The following is a 22,080-nucleotide window of genomic DNA, read 5'->3' as shown; positions in this document are numbered from 1 at the left end:
GTTAATTTAAAGAACATAAAAACCCAATCGTGTTACCGTGCTGCTGTATTTCGCCTTCTGCGGACCTGTCTTAATTCTTGCCGTGGTAGTTTCAGGCAGGCTAAAGTAGACAGCTCATGTCGCACGTCAGTGCTCACACCCATCACTGTGCCACCGGGTAGCACAGGAATACCGTGCCTTCTTTGATTTTATAGTGCTCCTTCATTCAGATGCAGGATGCATTACAAAATAAAATTCTTTTCATGGCAAATAATGAAATGCAACTTTTTAGGATTCTTCTCTTGAGCACTTTGTGAATGATCTTTGCCTTTGGTAAGTGATGAAGATTGGATTTAGGAATTCAATTAGCAGAGTGAGGGAAATCCAACACTTGCCTTACCTATCTCCACCTAGTATAAAAGATATATGTGATTAATATTTAATAAGCAAGAAAAGTTTCCTAGCCAATAAGAGCCTTCAATACAAAAGCCATTTATAAGAAGTAACTCTACAAGTTTTAGTCATCATCTGAGGCTATCATATTCTCTATAATCAATTCCTTTTTATTAGTCTCATTTATATGAGCATTAATCTGAATTAATTGGTTATCTTCTTTGCAGCAATATTCCTCAAGAGATAACTTTAACAGGGGACCACATGTCTCTTAAATCTATGAGATGTCTAGAAATACAACAAATAATATGTATTTAGTGCTTTTCTTGCTATTAGGTGGACTCAACTGGTTCCAACTCACAGCAATTCTATGTAAAACAGAAGGTAAAACTAGTCAATCCTGCACCATCTTCACAAATATCATGTTTATATCTATTAGAAGTATAATAAAGTATTATTATTACATCCTGTAAATACTCTTGGTGATATAGTGGTTATACACTGAAAAACTAACCCCAAAGTCAGCAGTTCAAAACCACCAGGCACTTTGTGGGAGAAATATGAGGCTTTCTACTCCCATAAAGAGTTACAGCCCCAGAAACAAACAAGGGCACTTCAACCTTGTCCTATAGGATTTCTGTGAGTTAGAATTGGCCAGATGGCAGTGAGCTTGGCTGGAAATTCTACTAGCCCTGGTATTGCTGCGCTGGACTGCTAACAATGGGTCTGGGGTTCAAACCAACCACCCTCTTTTAGGAAAAAGATGAGATCATATCCTCTTGTAAAGATTTGCATTCTCAGAAACTTTATAGGGGATCATGATGAATCAGAATGAATTTGATGGTAGTGGTACATTTTTATACATACTATCTAATGTACTGAGTTGAATCCAAGACATTTGCATATCATTTACTATTCATTTCTCACAATAAAGTACTGTACTTCCATTTTAATAACAGGAAGATAGCATACAATGCTGTTTTGATTTCACTGAGAATTGTATGTGCGTGCTCCTTAGACACATTCAGTGAAATCTTTCCCACCTAATAACATTTAAGCTGCTCTCTTACCTGCTAAGCACTGACTATGTAAGGGAATCTGACTCCGGAGTTAACAATTGTGGTAACATAATCCTCATCAGTCAAAACATTCAACTTTCTGGAATTCTCTCTAATATTTTGTTCAGACAGTGTGTAAATCTGTAAATAACATATTATGAAGTGTATGGATCAGTGACAAAGTTCTCTATGCAGTATAATTTATACACTTGCACCATCTCTATGATTGCCACATGAATAAACGAATGAATGTCCAATTTCTAGTTAACCATGATATTGCTATTATTGCTGTTGTTAGGTGCTCTTAAAACAATCCCTATTTATAGGGCTCCTACATACAACAGAGAGAAGTACTGTCCCTGTCCTGTGACTTCTTCACATTTGTTCTTGTTTGAGTCCATTGTTGAAGGCACGGTGTCAATCCTTCTTGTCCAGGCTTTCCTTCTTTTTCGCTGTCCCTATGTTACCGAGCACCATGTCCTTCTCCAAGGATGCTTTTTCCTGATAGCATGTGCAAACTAATCGTGGTGTACAACACTTAGTGGATAAAGCTAAACAACTAAACATGAAGAACACCTGATTACCCTGCACTTTGTCTTTTATATAATTTGTCTAATTTTTAAAAGTTTTATCTCATTGCAATTTAGTCAATTCTAAGTCATGGCAAACCTAACGGAGAGTTTTTCAAGGCTGTAAACTTTATATGAGCAGGTGATCTCTTCTTTCTCCTGAGGAGAGGCCGGTGAACTGCAGCTGACAACCTATATGTTCAAAGCTCAAGGCTTAACTCACTGGGCCACCAGGGATTCTTTTCTGTCTTCACATATTTCAAATTGCCATTTATTTCTATGAAACATGGTATAGAATGTTAATATACATGTATGTTTCAAAACTTTTAAAATCATGGAGTAGATTCACATGATGGAATTGGTCAAAATAAATCTGAAAATAAATAATAGACTAATTATGTTAATGGGAAAAATAAAATATCAGGTGAAATTCAAAATTAAATGTTATAAAAAATATGATTCAAAATGTATGCATTTTAGAAGCTAAATGTGATACATATGGAGATGAAACTATATAAAAAGCAAGATAATAAATATTTAATGGAAGATATTGGACTATTATCATTTAAGATGGCCCTTCTAGCCATGGTTCCTTGTACATTATGGTAGTGGGAGTCATATGCCTGCGGACATGCTTGCATTTTGGAGCGCATTCTCCACTGTGCTGATGGACAGGGTTGGATGGGGTTTAGATCTGACCTTGGTGGAAAGTGTGGGCTAAGTCACATTCTCTGTTTCCTTAAGAGGATCTTTTAAGACCTTCCTTAATATTAGATATGAACCAAGACTGACACTTTCTGTTCATGAAAGTGTCTTTTAGTCCCCACGTTAGGACAGGGTGTGAACCAAGTCCCATCCCTTGTCTCATTGGTGGTATCTATGATTTATTTTGGGAGAGAGGAGAGGGTGACTTAGGCCACAATTCTTCATTTTAATTGGGGTTTTAGTGAGCTGGAACTACAACATACCTCCAGGAAAGTCATTCTTCGATGTATGACACATATCTAGGATGGAGAGAGAAATCCCAGGATACTGGAAGAGCGTGTCCAAGACCTCCATCTGAAGTGCCTGAGGTTGTCAAGGCCAAATGCATCAGAGATTGTGGTATGGAGTCTCAGAGAAGAAGCACTAAGACTATAAGATACATTGGCCTCCTCTGGTCCAAGACTATGACTTTCTGGTCCATGGAAACAAAGGCACATGACTGTGTAGCTAAATGACTGAGGCCCACAGCAAGACTTGGCTTCTGGCTAAGGGGACAAATGGCTATATCCTTAATGCTTGCAGATCCTGACTTGTGGTAATCTATTAATTTCCCAAATGAACCCTTTTAACTCTATTATCTGCAAATGTTAAGCATCCATTGAAATAAATTATCCAACCTGGCAGGGAAGTAGAGTACCATGGGAGAAACAGTTGCTGGCAGATTTGGTAAAGAATACTTACTGCCTCATGGGAATAGGGAAGCCATACAAGGTCAGCTATGACCACTTCCATTGCTGTGTATTGTGAAGGAATGAGAAAGAGGAAAGGGATACTGATAGCAGAAGAACCCTTTTGGCTAGTGGCTATGTACTGGGCTGCCAGCCAGCCACAAGTCCTGGGGATGAGGATCGGGCTTCCTACTCTCAGTAAAGAGTTACAGTCTCAGAAACTCAGAAGGGCAGTTCTTCCCTGTCCTACAGGGTCATTAGGAAATGACTCAATGGCAGTGAAGGGAGAGATAACAGACATAATTGGAGGTCTGAGCTTTAGTTTTGTTTGTTTTCCTCAGTTCATGTTTTATTATAATAAACAAAACTCTATAGATACTTATTCACATTTACATAAAATAAACAAAAGGGAGGATTTATATGGAACAGTGATCATAATTGATCACAAGGCAAAACTTATGATTAAACTAATACGTAAATATGGAACACAAAAAAATTAATTTTACATCAGCACTCTGCTAGCTGAGACTTCTTAAACATTTTGGTTATTTTTGCTGAGTCTAATTTAAATCATCTATAAATATGTGAGTTGAGCAATGTCTCCAGGCGAAGTAAGACATAATGATGCAAATATCATGATTCATGGTCATACAAACATTGTTGTTTTGTTTAACTTCATAAGAATTTAAGTTACTGAATTATGAACAAAATATTATCTAATGCATATACAGCCAAAATTTTAGTAAAAAATATAAGGCCCCCACATTTACATATTTCTATTAATTTTTCTTGCAGTGGATTTTGTGCCTATTGCAAGAAATAATATGATATTGCAAGATATAATATAATATTAATATATAACAAGTGCAGCAGTAGAAATATGAGGCTTTCTACACCCATAAACAGTTACAGTCTCAAAACTTACAGTTCTGTCTTGCCCTGTAGGGTTGCTATGAATTGGTATTGACAATGGCAATAAATTGAATCGATCACAGGAGAAACATTTTGAAGAATCAAAGTATCCTTAGATACTTAAATAAAAATTAAATCAAACAGATAAAGGATCAGATAACCACCAAAATATAGCTGCTAAGCAGTTAAAAGTTAAAATGAACCCAGCATATAACAACAACAAATTGTGATTAAAAATGGATAAACTTGGTTCCTTTTAAAAATCATATCTTTTATGCTCTGTTTTTGTTTCATTTATATTTAATCCAAATTAGATTGCCTCTTGGAATACTTTATTCATGCTTATCAAAACATCCTTTTCCTGCATGAAATTTCCCACATACTGTGCCATGCAAGCAATAGTGCATAATAAAATAATTTGCAACAATGTGTATAAAATGTTAACATTCTTAAGTTTTGCATCCCATTTATGCTTCAACAAAATTTTTGTTCCAAAAGAACGATAATGTACTACGATTTAGGGGTTAAAGCTGTGTAGGGAATAGTAGCTTTATGAAAACACAAAAAATTACATTTTCACGTTTCTATTTATTTATGGGATGGTATGGAGTTTTCCTATTCATTTAATTCTCCATATATTACTTTTGAAATCACAAAGAAAAGTGTGTTTTCATAAATATTGTTTTTATTTTATTATCATTCTCTCTTCCACATATCCAGTAAAACTATATTTAATCTTCTTCAAAAATATTTGCAAAGTAGTCTGATTTAGAACTAGCTGAAATTTATAAAACTAGTTAAAATGTATAAAATGAGTCAATACGATGGATATTGGGAGTTTCCTGACTTTCGGGATTCTGATTCATCTAAGCGCATAACTTGCGGCCCTGTGCAACCTTGAAATAAATCTTTTAAAAGTGGAGACTCAATAACCTGAGTCCTAAGCTTCCCTGAAAGAACAGAAATCTCTACCAATGGCATCCTAGTATTCACTAGGCGAAATCACCACAAAGAACTTCAAAAACAATATCGGATCCTGTGCTGCCCTGATAGGCAACTGTTCTATGTAGATGCTCCTCTCTCCCTAACTCCAGAGCTCAGCAAAGGATCAGAAGCAGAAGAAGGTGAACTGGCCCCTCTTCGTCACATATGCCAGTGGCATGCTGTTAAACGAAATTACCTCGTATGTGCTTTCTATCCAATGTCTTTGAAACCTCTAACAATTGACTAAGAGGGAGCCTTTAACTAAGCGAATTGTAGAGGTGTCTAAGTCTGAGTTTGGTCAGTCTGACCATTCTGCTGGGTGTGAGAGTGAGCCATCTCAGCTACAGAAGCAGAGAAATTCCACATCCATCCATCAAGAAAGAAGAGCCACCAGGAGCATGCTGGTGAGATTGCTATCTGAAGCAGCAGAGGCGCCAGGGACTGCCCCACTGAGAAGATAAAGCAGAGAAGAGGTATGACACATACACTAGGAATCATTACAGTGGGTTTCCCAGACAATGGGAAATGAGGCTGAGTATCTTTGGGCAGGAAGATGGCATGCAGAGAAGGGTCTCCTTTACTCATTAATCACTGTTAGACGGGACTTTTAACACTTGCCTAACCAGAACCAAGGTCAAGGTTTCTCATTGCTGAGAGTCTGAGGATCAGAAAAAAGCTGACTGCTGGAATGATTGAGAAGAGGCAACACTGCATACAAAGCAAGATACCCTCGAGGTTTTATAATCCGAACTTGTGGTTACCTGTTCATTTCCCATTAAATTCCTGTGGTCCTTATATAATCTGTTGTCAGTTTGAGAGGATTAAGAGTGAAGGATTGGAGTTTAGTCTGTCAATCAGGTCACAGCTTGATGACATCATTTGGAGGCAATAAGGAGATAAATAACTCTCTTGAGGCAGGACTCATGCTCACTCCCTGGGAGACATAGCAGCTGACAAGACACATGAAGCTAGGCTAGTTCCCCGAGCTCTAGGAGCCCTGCCAGCGCTGAGATGCTTACAATGCCACTGGATCTGCAAGACTTCAATTCCCATCCACTGGCCTGTGCTCTTTCTGCATTCAGCATCATTGCATGTGCTTCATGAGTCCGAAGAGGACTTTATAGATTGGTATTGGGCATCTGGGCTAATATAGGACTTATGGGCTTGATCTGGATTGGGCTGGGATATGTTCTTAATGTAAAATTAGTCTTTATATAAAGCTCTGTCTTATATACAGTTATGAGTGTCTATGAATTTATCTGTCTAGTAAACCCAGACTAACACCGTTCCCATCATTGTGACTATTATCTGAGTTCTCTATAACGACTTCCATGGAGTATCAGAGCCAGCAGAGAAGCAGAGCGCGACGGTGAAGACAGTTAGTGCCGGAATTGGGTACCAGAGAATGGAGAATGGATGTCTGACATCTGTCTCCGAGGAGTCATCTTTGGCCAAACACAGTGTTAGAGTCTCCTTACCATAGTCAAGTCAGAAGAGATAAAGAGATCACATGTCACTTCCGTCCCGTATTTTACAGACAGAAATATGGATCTTTTCTAGTGAGTTTTTTTCAGAATTACATCTATTTGTTGAAACACCTTACTTTGTGTTCACTCAATTTCTGATGAATTGTTTACACTAATATCTTCAGGGCAACTTGAACTTTTTTATTCAATACCATTCATCTTTGATGATATGCTACTTCCTGATATGATTGAAAGTTGAATAATTATATTTTGCTACAGGAACTTTTTGTAATTCTATCTTCTTTTGATGTTTCCTGCATTCTACGTGTTGTCCATAGGATCTTACAATATTGAAATTTGGGACTTAATTTTTTTCTTTCAGTTTAGAATATCCTGAGCAATGCCCCTGGATTGCATTGTTCTTGGCATAGTAATTCACAAGATTTTTGGATCCCAAATGGCTATGCCAGTATATTTCAGCTCTCTCATGCTGAAGATACAGAGATCAATCTTTATGCATTCCATTTTGTCTTTGAAGACTTCCAAACTTCCTCGATTCATACTACACTCATCCTGAGTACTGCTCATCTGCATTTTCAGCTTCTTCTCCTTACCTTGCCTAACACCCAGGAGCAACTGAAGATCCCAAAGGCTCCGCTCCGAGAGGCTTTCCCCTTCTCACATCTCCCTGACCGATTCCACACTGATAAATCCACTCCTGCCATACTTCGAGCATACTCGGATCTGAGGGTCCTATCCTCTGTCACTGTCTCCAACAGTTTTCCAAAGCTCTGCATAAGGTTTTCAGGACCTCCTTCCTCCAAAGTGGGCAGTCAATTCCTTCTTCATGGTCTGCTCTGCTGAAACCGGTTCGCTTCAGGTGACCCTGCTGCCATTTGGCATTTGAAGTACCCAATGAGACAGCACCACAGAAACCACCACAGTATGACACACTGGCAGGCAACTGGTGACTCGTACTGAGAGAAAATAATTCAAGAGTACCTCAGGCTTGTTCCCATATAAAGACCGTGAATAAGGTTCTGCTGGATTTGCAGGCTGTGTCTTGGAAACTCGCTTCTCACCTTCCTTGCTATGGTTGTATTGATCATTGCCCTGAACTACCTGTCAACTCGGGAGGTAGTCTAGACCTTGGCAAAGATAGCAGGTAATAGATTCCTGCCCTGGTTTCCTGCTGGAGATGCCGAGTACTGAATGACCCACTATCTTTGATTCTTCAAGATCAACATCAGGGACCTGAGTATTGCTGTTCAGTCAGAGATCAATATAATAAACAAAGGAAAAAAAGAAAAGAAAACACTATGTCATAGATGCAGCCTTCATTCTCTATTCATGTGAACACACACACACACAAGAAAATGATGCAATTGTGTGGAATACATGTAGACATGGATACAGAAGAAGTTTGGGAAGAAGAGAAAACTTTGGATTTACTTTTAGGGAGTTCAGGGAATATTAATGTCAGTGGCTTTAATCAAATGGAGGAAATTTTGATAGAAATACAGAAGAGAAACTAAAAGAATTCAATAAAACCCTACTAGACTAATCTAACAACATAATTATAAAAATACTCAAAAACTCCAAATAGAAATCCAAAAGGCAAACACTTAGGTATTAGAACAGGATGATAGTTTGACAAAACAGAAGAGATGTTGTGAAGCCATGTAAATAGGAATCTCTCCAAGACACATTGCTCAAGATCAAAATACAAGATCAAACTAACAAAACAGACACAAAAAGATAATGAAAATCTAAGAGTTATATGTGATACTATCAAAACAAGTAATTTATGTTTGATAAACATCCAGAAGGAAAAGAGGAGTATTTAACAACAAAACAAGTAGTTAAAATGTTAAAAGAAAATTTCTGGAACATTATGACAGAACAGACAATAACTATGCAATAAACTCAGCAAACCCCAAACAGAAAAGAAGCACAACACATTTAAATTCCTAACATCAAAGAAAAGGAAATTAACCTGAGAACAACTTGCCAAAAAAGGAATAATCATATATAAAAAGAATCATTAGAGTAAGTTTAGAGTTTCACTGGAAATCATTAAAGGCTATGGATCAATAAATTCAAAATTGAAAAAGCGAGAAAACTGCCAATTAAGAATCCTACTTACAACAAGATTATTCCTCAAATATAAGGAATAAATAAGACCATTTTAGGCCAAGAAAAACTAATTTGTAAAAACAAGACCAGTGAAAAAAAAACATAAAATCAAAATAAAGAGGCACAGATAACATTTCCACAATATAAATAACAAAAAATAACAGGAAAGAGTAGATAATAAGCAGATGAATGGAGAAGCTATTGGTGATTCATAAAAGACAAAAAGTTGGAATAAATATAGTAATTCAAAAAAGAAACTTCAAAGAAAATACTAAAACATGAACAAAATAATAAATGGAAAAAACAAAATATTTTAAATAAATAATCTTATAATAAAAATGGAAAATATGAGGAAGAATTAAAGCAGCACAAAAAAATTTTATGAAAAATAAACCAACAAAACTATAAGAATAACATAAAATGACAGCAATAAAACCATAAGTGTCAATGAAAACATTGAATATAAATGTATTAAATTCACCAATTAGGCGACAGGGACTAAAAAAATGCATAAGGAAATACAGGTCATTAGTATGTTATTTACAACAAACAAATCTTAGATGTGAAGAGAGAAACAGATAAAATTTGGAAAAAAAAATTCTATCTACTACCGTTTCAAAGAAAGCATGAGTAACAATATTATTGTGTGATCCACCAAAAGAGACAAAGAAGGCCATTATATAATGCTGAATACTACAGCTGAACAAAAACATAACCATTTTAAACTGTGATGTACACAATAAAAGACTCTCAAAATACATTAACTTAACTTGTATAGAATTGAAGAGAAAAAATTAGATCATAACATAGTAATGCTAGGTGAATTTCATACATCATTTATAAGCAAAACCAGATAAAATCCAGGAGGTTAACTAGATTTCTTTGGGTGATGGTAAGGAAGGGAGGGAGATAATCAAACACAGTTTTAAGGGATTTAAAATGAAAAAAGCGTTTTAACATTGACATGACAATTGTAGTATTCTTTTTAAAATATTTAAACTACTGAATTATGTGGTATGTGAATTGTGTCGTTAAACTGTTCAAAAGAAAAGGAAAATAAAAGAACTAAGCATAATTAATCAACTTGTAGTCTCAGGTGTATAGAACACGTCACCAAGCAAAAACAAAATGGACATCTTTTTTTTCCTAGTGCACATGCATGAAACAAATGTCAAAATTGATCACGTTAGGCCTTAAGACAAACAATCAAGACATTTAAAAGCATCTAGATATTACAAATGATTTTTTCAGATAACAGTGCAATAAAATGAGAAGTTAGCCACAAGGTGATGAACAAAACAAAAATTGATTTACATGGAAATTGGATAATATTTTACATAGAAATCACTGAGTAAATATAGAAATAAAGAGCATAATTAATAAATTCCTTGAACAAATGAAGATGAAAATACAACATACAAGATCTCTGGGACATAATAAAAGTAGCATTCAGAGATCAGTTTGCATCAATAAGGACACACAAAAAAGAAAAAAAAGTTGACATATCACCTATAAAATTTAAGACAAGATCAGGAAAACAATTACTAAGAAACTAGAGGAAAAGAAAGAATAGGTTAACACAGATATAAATGAATTTGAATTTTTTTAAATAGAAAAAATTAATAAGACAAAAAATTGGCCATTTGAAAGGATTAGCAATCTAGATCAATCCAAAGTGAGTCTTCCAATGGAAAGGAAGAAAGAACAAGTGCTACCAATAAGAAAATAGACAGGTAACAGCACAACAGATGCAAATGATGTAAAAGAGATTATTACACAATATTATGAACAATTTTATTCCACAAATTTGAAAACATAGATCAAATGGATAAAATTCTAGAAAAATATTACTTACTTAAATTAATACAGACAGATATAGAAAAATTTTACAGATGGATAACACAAGAAAAAATAGCTCTGGATAATTAAAAAAACTCTTAAATTAAAAAAAGCCTGGGATAAGATGATTTCACTGTGGAATTCTATCACTCATTTACAGAAGAGTTCACACCAAACCTATATAAACTATTTCAGCAGATAGAAGGGATAATATATTACCAAACTCACATTATGAAGCAAATATTATCATGAAACCTATTCCAGGAAAGACACCATGGGAATAGAAAAAATATGGACAAATAAGCCTTATGAATGCCGAAGTCAACATTCAATAAAATTCTATCCAACAGAGTGTTAGGCAGAGTTTCCTAGAAAAACAAACCCAGGACATTTACGAATATATATATATAAGAGGATAGGTTTATGTAGTGAAAAGGAATACAGTAACAAATCAGTCCACACAGTAGTAGAGAGAGATCAGTTCCATTTCATAGGATAGTTGATGTACTTAAGGTCCTTCCATCTTACCTTGTCCTCTGGTCCAAAGCCAAGGAAACAGGTACGGGAAGATGAAACGTCGAGGTGTAGCAGAATCCTGTAGAACTTTTTAGCCAAACAGGTCATTGTGGAGCCTCAAGGTGTAGTTATGAGAAGTGGTTGGGGGTGGCGGGGTGGCGGTGGCGCTTCCTGGAGTGGTGACAAGAAGAGAGGAGTTGGCCTGCAGGCAGCAGCCACAGCAAGGTGGGGCAGCACTGCGGCGTGGAACAGCACGGTAGAGAGACGAGCTCCACCACGGTCCACTGGTTGACTCAGTTCACAGGAAGCACACTGCACGTGTAGAAGCAGGCCAGCTTACTGAGGTGGGCAGCCAACCCAGGCAGCACAGTAGCCTAACCGCCGGGGAAGGGTCTGGCCTCATGGGGCCATTTATCTTGGTTTTGCCTCTGAAAGAGGTCGTCAAGCTGCAGCCTGATTAAGAGGCTAAACTCCACCCACATGTTCCTATGGAGGCCATATTGGCACAAAAACCCTAACGGAATTCATCAAAATCTTTTAAAAATTGCATCATGATCAAGTTAGAGTCATATCAAGTACACAAGGAGAGTCCAATATTAGGGGAAAAAACAATGTAACAATGTATTCCACTACATAGCAAAACGGAAGGAAATGAACCCTACCATTATATCAATCTAGGTGAAAGGTATTTGATAAAAATGAACATGAACTCTTGATATAAACACATAATAGGAATAAAAGGAAAATTATTTAACATAAAAGGCATGCATAAAAAACCAGTCTATCATCTCACTTAAAGGAGAAATTAAAAAAATACCCCGTCTCTGAAGAGAATCAGAGAGGGTTGCCCTTATCACCACTTTTATTTGATATAGTCCTGGAGAGATTAGTCAGAGCTTGAAGAGATCAAGAAAAAATGTTGAAATCAAAGAATTGAAAAGAAAATGTCAAAGGGCAACTCAAGAACACAAAGGCAAATATAATGACATGTGCAAAGACCACAGTGCTGAAGAAAGACCTTCCAGCTACGCTGAAGGCATCAGTCAAAACAGAGGAGCCAGGAATGCATGGAATACCAACTGAAATGTTTCAACCCTGTTCACCCGCTGGAAGCACTCCCAGGAATTGGTAAACTGAAGAGATTCTATTTGCACCTATTTCAAAGAAAGTTCAATTATAGAATAATATAACTGACATCACATTCAATTAAAAATGTGTTGAAGATCATGAACGGTGGCTGTAGCATTACATTTACAGGAATGTTCTGATGGTTCACGTTGGATTCAAGAAAGGATGTGCAATAAAGAGTGTCATTGCTGATGTCAGATGGATCTTGGGTGAAAACAGAGGCGCATGGTTGTGGTGGCAAAAGCAGTCCCCCATTTGCCACCAATCTGGCCTTTTCTGTTGCAGTGTTATCACACTCTGTTCTTCAGGACCTCTAAATAGAAAGCTTGACAGTTTGACCTGGTAGAATGAACTCCAAAAGCACTATCCCCCTCACATCAAAAAGCAAATGAGCATCGTCTTGATCTTTGATTTCACTTGAGTTTTATTTGGGTAAGATGAGGATGGTGTCTTCCCTGGCTTGACTGATGTTTGTTTGCTTTCGGGGTCATCTGGATAGCACCATGCCTTGTCACCAGTAATGACATTGGATAAAAGTCCAGGTCGCTTTGGAGCTGTTCTTTCAAAGCAAGGCATGTTTTCAATCAGTGTTCTTTTTTCCTGGTCAGTCAGAACCTGAGGCACAAATTTCTCAGTGATCATTCTCATTCCCAAATCTTCCATTATTTTGTAATGACTCCTTCACTCATAATATTTGCAAATCCCACCATCAGAGTGGGGGAGGCCATGCAAATAAGGTGTATTGAACTCCAACAAGGGATTGTTTCATTTTGCCATCTTACTGGCCTTAAAGTGGCCACCTTCGAAGTAGGAACTTCGAAGTAGGAACTCTTACTGCCATCAAGACAGAAGAGCCAGGAGCAGAGCTTGTGCTCTCGACCTTGGATTTCCTGTGCCAAGATCATCTAGATTAAAGGAAAAAACAATTCTGATCCAAGAGGACCACCAGAAGTGAGGCAGAGGAGTGGCAGTAGCAGAACCCTGAGCCAGAGAATGTGGCAGGGTAGTGACCTTCCCAGCCCACAAGGTAGAGCTGACTCTCCCTGTTGTTGTTAGGTACCATCTCTTCAGTGAGTATGGTTCCTATGCTTGACTTTTAATGATGAACTTGTCTTCTCTTTGCAAGAGAGTAAAGTATATATAAAAATAATTAATGGACTTTGACTCATTCCAAGCTTTGACAAAAAGGATAGACATACTGACTCATTATGTGGAATGTATTTTTATTTCTTGATTCAAATGAAAGATAATCATTTGGATTAAAGTATAAAACTTTTTGGTTAAAATATTGAAGTTTCTTTAATTTAGGATTAATCAAATATACTGTTATATGGTATTCAAATTATTTTGTGATGACTTATCTTTACCTATTTAACATATGAATAATAGCTTATCATTATTTCCCATTTAAGACTTCTTATATATGTTCAATAATTTTATTTGCTATTTACTATGATAAGAAATTGCATATGTAAAATTATGTTATATTATGGAAAAATCTCATGTATGAAACTATATTATGAGTTACCAAAATATTTGGCATATTTACATTCCATAGATTCTATTGAGGAACTCCTTTTATCAATTCCATAAGTATAATGAACATGGAAAATATCAAATACAATACTTTACATAAAGTATTATGTATTGGCCCAGCTCCCTTCCAATCTTGAGAAAAGAAAAATTCATATATATTTTTAACTTAAAGAAAAACAAACAATATTCTCTCTTTTCTGATCTTTGCTTCAAAAAAGTTCTATGGGAGATAGTCACTGAAAATTGCAAGATGACATAGATCAAGAGTCAATTATGTGATGTGAACAATGGAATTCTTCGTGGTTTAAAATCACGAATGTTCCATGACACAGTTGTCTCCTTTCCTCGTACTTATTTAATATGCATGCTGAAATAAGAAGGCAGATTTTTTGAAGAAGAATGAGGCATCAGGATCAGAAGAGGGCTTATTAACAATCTGAGAGGTATAGGTGACACAACCTTGCTGGCTGAAAGCGAGAAGTATTTGCGGGTGAAGAGCAAGAATTGTAGCCTTCTGTATAGATTACAACACAATTAAAAAATGAATATCCTTCAAGTGTACAGATAGAGGACAGCATGATCAATGGAGAAAAGGTTAATGTTTTCAAGGATTTTGTCGTGTGTGGTTCCACAATGAGCGCTCACGGACACAGCAGTCAAGAGGATCAACACACACGCACATCTGCTGCATAAGACTTCCTGAAGGGTTTGCAGCACGAAGCTGCTTTGAGGACTAGGATGTGCCTGACACAGACCATGGCTTTTCAACTGCCTCATGTGCATGCGAAATTTGGACATTTGGGATAAAGAAGACCAAAGAAGAGCTGATGCAGGTGAATTATGGTGCTGGCGAAGAATATTCAAAGTACCCTGCTGGACTGCTGTAAGAACAAAGAAATCTGTCTTGGGAGAAATACAGCTGATGGCCTCTTTAAGAGACAAGGAGGTGAGAATTCATCTTAGGTACCTTGCATATGTTGTCAGAAGAGGCCAGTAACTGGAGGGTATTATACTTGGTTCAGTGGAGGGGCAGCAAAAGTAGGAAGGCCTCGGGCAAGCTGGCTTTGCACAGAGGCTGTGACAATGTGCTCACATATAAAAACAATTGCAAGAATGCCACAGGAAGGTTCAAGGTCACTATGAGTCTGGACCAGTTCTATGACACCTATCAACAACACACCATAAATTATGCATTTATTTCATGTATAGGAAAACAACAAAAATTACATGCCCAAGCAACACTCTACTTCCATAAATATTGACCACAAATGAAATCCAATGATTTAATGTGCTGAGCATATTTTAAGATTGCAATTCACCTAAATATTTATTATCTACATGGCTATTTTCTTTGAATACTTTACCATAATTTGAAGGAACATTTTAAGGAAAGTTAATAAAGTCATGTGTGAAGTTTGACGTTTTATGATTTATTAAATATATTATTGTTTGCAGGTTATCTAGCAGTATTTAAGGTCAATTTCTACATTTATTTCCATGATGAACTTCAAATGTTTTTACAAAATTATTCTTTAATCCTACCTTATGAAGTGTCACTTAAATTTAGAGCTATCAACTAGAAATAGCAACATTCTCTCTTCTTTTTTTTTTGCTTTTAAACCAAGGTGACAATATATTCTAATTTTTTCTTGTTTTTTCCTCTCTAAGTGAGTTAGTCGGTAGACTAGAGAAACAAATCCAGGGAGAATAATATGTGTATAACAAAGTGCTTTATATACAATAGCAATTGTACACAAAGAAAGAATCCCAGCCCAGTCCAAAGTCCATAAGTTCAATATTAGCCCAATGTCCAGTACCAGTTTATAAATCTGACTTCAGACTCATGCAACACATGCAATGATTCTGAATGTAGGAAGATCACAAGCCAGTGAGTGAAATGTCTTGTGGATCCAGTGGCAGTAGAGGCATCTCCGCTCTGGTCAGGGTCTCCACATGGTTTCTTCATCTCCGAGGCTCTAACTGCAATTAGCCTGTCTCTATGTGGTTTGTCAACAAAAATGTCTCTCTGGTATTTAGTGTGTGTCCTGCCTCCAGCAAGCTACTTATCTCCTTAGCGCCTCCACAGGAGGTTTTCAAGCTATGACCTGATTTGCAGGCTAGACTCCACCCCTTCATTCTTAATCCTCTCAAATTGACAACAGGTTATGTACTACCAAACTAAGCCTTCAAGGACATAGCCGAAATTTTGATTCTATAAATAGTCGTATTGATTTATTCATATCCTAATTATTTTTATCTCTGATTTGGAGGTTATTTTTATTTCTTAATGAGATCCGCATTATCTGCAAACAGATAATAAATTAACACTTCGGTAAAAGTCAAATGGAGGTTAAATTGATCCAATATCTTGGTGTTCTGTACAAACCTAGTTTAGTATTTATAGCAAATTGTCATGGGAGCAGACAGCTTCCTCTCTCTGGGAGCCAATGTTGTGTTTGAACTGCCAAACTTGCACTTAGCAACTGTTTCACCAGACTCCTTAACGATGACCTACAGAGGTTCCAGTCTTTATATTATTATTCTCTATATTCTAGAGAAGTTAAATTTTTCTCTTTTATCCCCATAGTTAACACAAGTTAACATAATTTTGAACACATTTTATACTTTTGCATATTTTTCTGATAAGCCTATTAAATCACAAATAAAGTTTGGTCAATGTTATTTCCTCATACATTTCTGCTGGTTGTTCCCCACAGCTTGACGGTAGTTTGGATACTTGGTTGTTTATATACTGCCATTGGATAGATTCCACTTCACAGAAGCCCTATTGGATGCAGTAGAGATTCCCTTTTGAAGTTTGGAGGCTGTAAATCTTCATGAGATTGCAAAGTCTCATCTTTCTTTCCAGAAGCAGCCCACTAATCTACCAGCACTCTTGCAGCTTGAGAGCAGAGATGAGTTATTCAGCCCCTTTAGTTAAAAAGCACCTCCTTTTAGGACTAACACAGAAGGGTGCATAGCTAGGGCTCCCATGATTCAAGAGCGAAATGCATGAAGTGCTTTCAAAGTCTGTTCAGAGATGAGTGCCAGATGGTGACAAGGGGTAAAAAAAAGCAAGGGATTTGGAAAGTTCCATTTGAAAAATATTTAGCTTTCTAGAGTAGCAAATGGTCATTGATCCATTGTTTAGTTCTTCTTTCTATGGCACTTAGAACAGCACAGACTTACAAAATAGTAAAACCAGTAAAAGGAAAACTAAACTATTGTTGCTGACTCTTATGACTCATGGAAAGCTTAATTGACAAAAGTCAGTATACTCTTGTAGAGACTCCGAAGAAAATTCCTAGCATAACTGTGAAGCAAGTCCTCCACAGCTCCTTGTGGATTGAATCATGGTATAAATGGAGGAACACAAAGATGAAAGGGGTTAGTAGTCCCTTTAAGTGCATTTTAGGTGCGTTAGAGCCAGTTCTTACTCACAGTGCCTCTATGTACAACAGAGTGAAACAAAACACTTATCTGGTGCTGAGCTGGTCTCCCAATTGCTATGTGAGCCTATTTCTGTAGATACTGTGTCAATCCATGTCACTGAGGGTCTTCCTCCTTTTTACTACTTTTCCACTTTACCAATCATAGTTTTCTCTTTCAAGGGCTATTCTTCCCTGATAATATGGCAAAAGTATGTGAGACAAAGCTCGCCATTTTTGCTTCAAGTATTAAGTAAATAGTAATTTCAGATGGAATTGACATTGTCCGTATCTAATTTTAAAATTAGCACAACTTCAGATATTAAAAGATACATATCAGTAACTATAGTTAAAGTTTAAAACTTCCATGCTTTGGAGACTAAAAGAGAATGGAATATTCAAGTTGGTAATGCTTATTCCTTGTATTTGCATTCTCTTTCAAGAGCCTGATGAATATCAGTATGAGAAGAAAGGTTTAATCATTACAATAGATGAATGAATGTTTAATTGTGCATGCCTTATTTTTAGCGAGTGTGTTTTATAGCCCTAATTATCACGGTTATTTAAAATAGAAATATTAAGATACAAATAAAATAGGCACAGCTAGTGGATACTGATGCATTTTTTCTATTCTAGCTTGAATTTTGCAATAGTACCCTATACTGTATAAGCCAAACTATAACGAATCTTTACTTGTGAAAGATTCATTTACTGCTACTCATCTTTCCGTTTGTGATTATGTGGTAGCTTGTGTGCTCTTATGAGCAGAATCTATGCCAGCACAATTTCACATACCAGTAGAGCCATCCATTGTGAATAGGTTGTGCTTCTGAAAGGAGCTCCATTGAAAGCTCTCTGGAGAAGCCGCAGAACATTGCCTGACATCCTAGCAAGTGAAGAATCCTTCAGGTAAATGGCAGTCAAGCAGGCCCTGGAGAAGAGTGAAGTAGAGTTACCCTTAATGATGAGGAATAATAAAGCATTCAGGATTTTACTTATTAATTAATTAAAGAGAACAAACACATCACAACTGAACAGTTAACAGAGAAAATCATAACATTATGACCGATTTAATTTCACTTTTATCCATAATCAGTGCTCATGGCAGCAGCCCTCAAGAAATTAATCAGCATGTTGAGGTGGGCAAAGCTGTTGCAAAAGATCTTGTGTCAGTCCGAGTAGACGAGAGAAACAAATCCATAGAAACTCATGTGTATAAGAGAGATTTTTATATAAGGGGTATTTGTACATTAAGAAAGCATCCCAACCCAGGCCAGTCCAAGCCCACAAGCCCAATATTAGCCCATATGTGTGATAGCAATCTATAAAGTCCTCTTCAGACTCACGAGACACATACAATGAGTCGAATGCAGGACAACCGCAGGCTAGTGGGCAGAGACTCTCTGGATCCAGTGGCGTTGTAAGCATCTCATCCACGTAGTTTCTCCAGTTCCCAGGGCACGGGTCTATCAGCGTGGTGCCATGTGCCTCGTCAGTAGAGCGTCTCCAAAGGAGTTAGCAGAGAGAGTGTGTGTGTCTCCCGCCTCTCAGGAGGAAAAAATATCGGAGTTCCCAGAATTCTCAGAAGGCCATGCCCACACAGAGGCTTCATTGGCTATGAGCCGATTGACTGATTAGACTTCACCCCTTACTCTTAATCCTTAAATCCCCGATTGACACCAGATTAGGTAACTACCACAGATCTCTGAAAGTGGTAAAAGCAAAACATCATTTTGGATACTTCACCCGTTATGAGATCTTCAATCACCTCAAAACTTCTATAAAAACTAGCCAACAAATGAAGAAGACAAAAGAAGAATTCATTATGGTTTTGACAAATATTAAGATACCATAGGTTGCCAGAAGAACAAACTATCCTGTATTAGAAGAAATATAGTGAACATATTCCTTAGAAGTGAGAGTCAGTAGACTTAGCCTCATGTTTTGGAGGCAAGGGATTATTAAGTTGTCAGGATGGAACCATCTCCTGGAGGACATCTTCTTGACAAATATGGGACCAGTGACAAAGAGGAGGTCCCACAGGGAGATGAGTAGACAGAGGGGCCACAGTTAGTCTCTAGGATAGCAATAATTGTGAGGACAGCCCGTTTCTGGGTGGTCTTTTGTTCTGTTCTCCGTAGGACGGCCATGAGTGAGAACTGACTCATGGCGGCAAAACAGCAACAACATAATCATTTCAAGAAACTTAACTGAAAAAACCACAATGCAATCAGATTTTATATCAATTTAATGTATGCACAATTGTGCAATGTATATGTGAACTTTAAAAAATGTGCTAACCTATGTTTTATATGTATCAATTGAATAATAACAAAACTGAATATTTCATTGGAATTTTAAGCAGCTCACCATTAAAGTATTTGTAAAAGTACCTCAGAAATGGCCACATTTTCTATTGAGTTCCATGAGCCGTATAAGTAGCATAGAGTAACAGCCTGGCAGGGAGAGTTGTCTCACTACTTACAATTTAAGGCAGTTCCTGGAAGTTTGCTTCAGGAGATACATATTGAGAATCTATACTTGAAATGCCTAGATTCGAGTCTTATATATTTTTTATCTCAGAATCAGAAATAAAATAATCAGGAGAAAACAAATATAAGGGGAGAAATAGTAAATGTCTTTCTCTGTGCAAAGGAATTCACTTACAAATATTCTGACTAGCATAAAGTAATTGTTTTCTACAGCTTTCGAGGGGATTTACAGGATCAGAATTCCTTTACTCCAGTAATATGGAGGTCCGTATTAAGTCATTTCGCTACAACCCCTCATAAGAAATCTATACTTACACAAAACAAAAGAATTTATCATCTATCAGGGGTTAATGAGGGTGGGTGTTGAGGGAAGGAAAAAGAGGAGCTGATACCAAAGGCTCCAAGGAAAGTGAGTGTCTAGAAAGGGATGAAGGCAGCATACATGCAAACATGCCTGATGCAGTCAGCTTACGGATTGTAACAAGATTTGTAAGAGTCCCCTATAAAATGATCTTTTAATAAAAAAAAGACTTGACAAAATATTGTTTCAAGAAATATATGTTAATGTTAAATATTTTATTAAATTCATATTGTAACTTTTGCAACTCTGTAATACAAAAATTTTGCTCAATAGTAAGATTAATTTTATTTTAGGATATATTATTAGATCTATGTCATAAGGAAATATTTGTCCTAAATTTATAGGAAAAGTCTACTAAAATTAAACTAATTAAAATGTATGAAAATATTAAATTTTCAATGGAAATATCTCAGAAAATAGTTACCATAGACACAGACATCCTGTAACACGGAAAACCCTCCTGTATAACACAAGCTCTTTGGGGCTTATTGCCTGTGATCCACTTTGTATTCCTTAGTTGCCAAATTTTTTTTTCAACAGCTAATTAGTTCTAATTGAGAAATGCCCTTAGCTTTCCACTTTAGTATATGAGTTAATTTAGTGGCTTGTTTTTTCTTATGAATCTGTATAGAATTTTTCTATTCCTAATACATTATATTCAAAAAATTATTTATGATTTGAATTATAAACTGAAATAGGAAAGGCTTTCACACAAATTCAGTGCCCGAAAGCTGTCGGAGCAGCTCATTCAAGCTCTAGACCTTGTACTTTTAAAGCAGTCATTGAAATGCCAATTATGCAATCCAACAACAGCCAGCCATGAGAGGACAATTATTCATAGGAGACCCAAATCTGATGAAAGTCAGTTTACAGAGTTGAACAATGAACACTTTGCAAAAGGCCTTCAAACCAAATTTTCAGTAGATTATTATATTCTGCATTTCACACAACTATGAATTTTTAGCCATCAAAAATTACTTTCATAACAAATCCAATCAAATCTTTTGAAGGATTTTCTTCTCTTCTTTGGTTTCAAGACCACACAGCTGTTTTAATTTTCATGCTGTGCTCTTGTTATAGGATTACCTTTCTCTAATGTTTCTTAGAATACTCATCTCTTTACCTACTCTGCCATTTCCTACGTCACTGAATAATGTCCTACTTCACTTATCTCTTTCTGTGCACAGGTGCACATTATAAACACATCACAGAGACAGGCATGAAAATGCTTGTGAATACATAATTCCAAAGGAAGATGTTCATTAAGCACTCTATAATTCTAGTTAGAGGCCAGCCTCTGTGTAGACGTGCCTCAATTTTTCAGTAACATTTGCTTTCCCACATGCACCTTGGTTTCTATGTATATCTTAGTGAAAGTAGTCGTGCTGTAGCTGTTCTGACTACAGCACCGGCTAGAAGTGCCCCTACGAGTTTCTCAGAAACAACTCTTTACCTGGTTAGAAAGCCACCTTTTCCCTCCAAGTCACGGGTGGCTTTGATACATAACCATTACATCACCAGAGATCTCTGTATTAATTGAAAGCTTATCATCAATATTAAAATACAGGAATAAATTATATAATAAAGACTTTCTTTCTAGCATTAATCCCACCAGTCATTTCACTGGAACCTCCTCTCTCACATGGAAATCCCACTAACACCCATCTCCAAATATTTTAAAGATTTCTCAGTCTCTCTCCAAAGGAAAGTCACAACAAGATTTTTTAATTATAATTGGTTTCTGCTCATATCTCTTCTCCTACTCTAACCCTGGGGTTATATGCAAACAAAGAAATATACCTTCAGCACTTCTTGTGCCTTTAATAATAGAGGAAACTTTGGATTTCAAA

This window comes from Tenrec ecaudatus, chromosome 2 (assembly GCF_050624435.1).
Source record: "Tenrec ecaudatus isolate mTenEca1 chromosome 2, mTenEca1.hap1, whole genome shotgun sequence".
Classification (NCBI taxonomy): domain Eukaryota; kingdom Metazoa; phylum Chordata; class Mammalia; order Afrosoricida; family Tenrecidae; genus Tenrec; species Tenrec ecaudatus.
Note: the sequence above shows the minus strand (reverse complement) of the source record.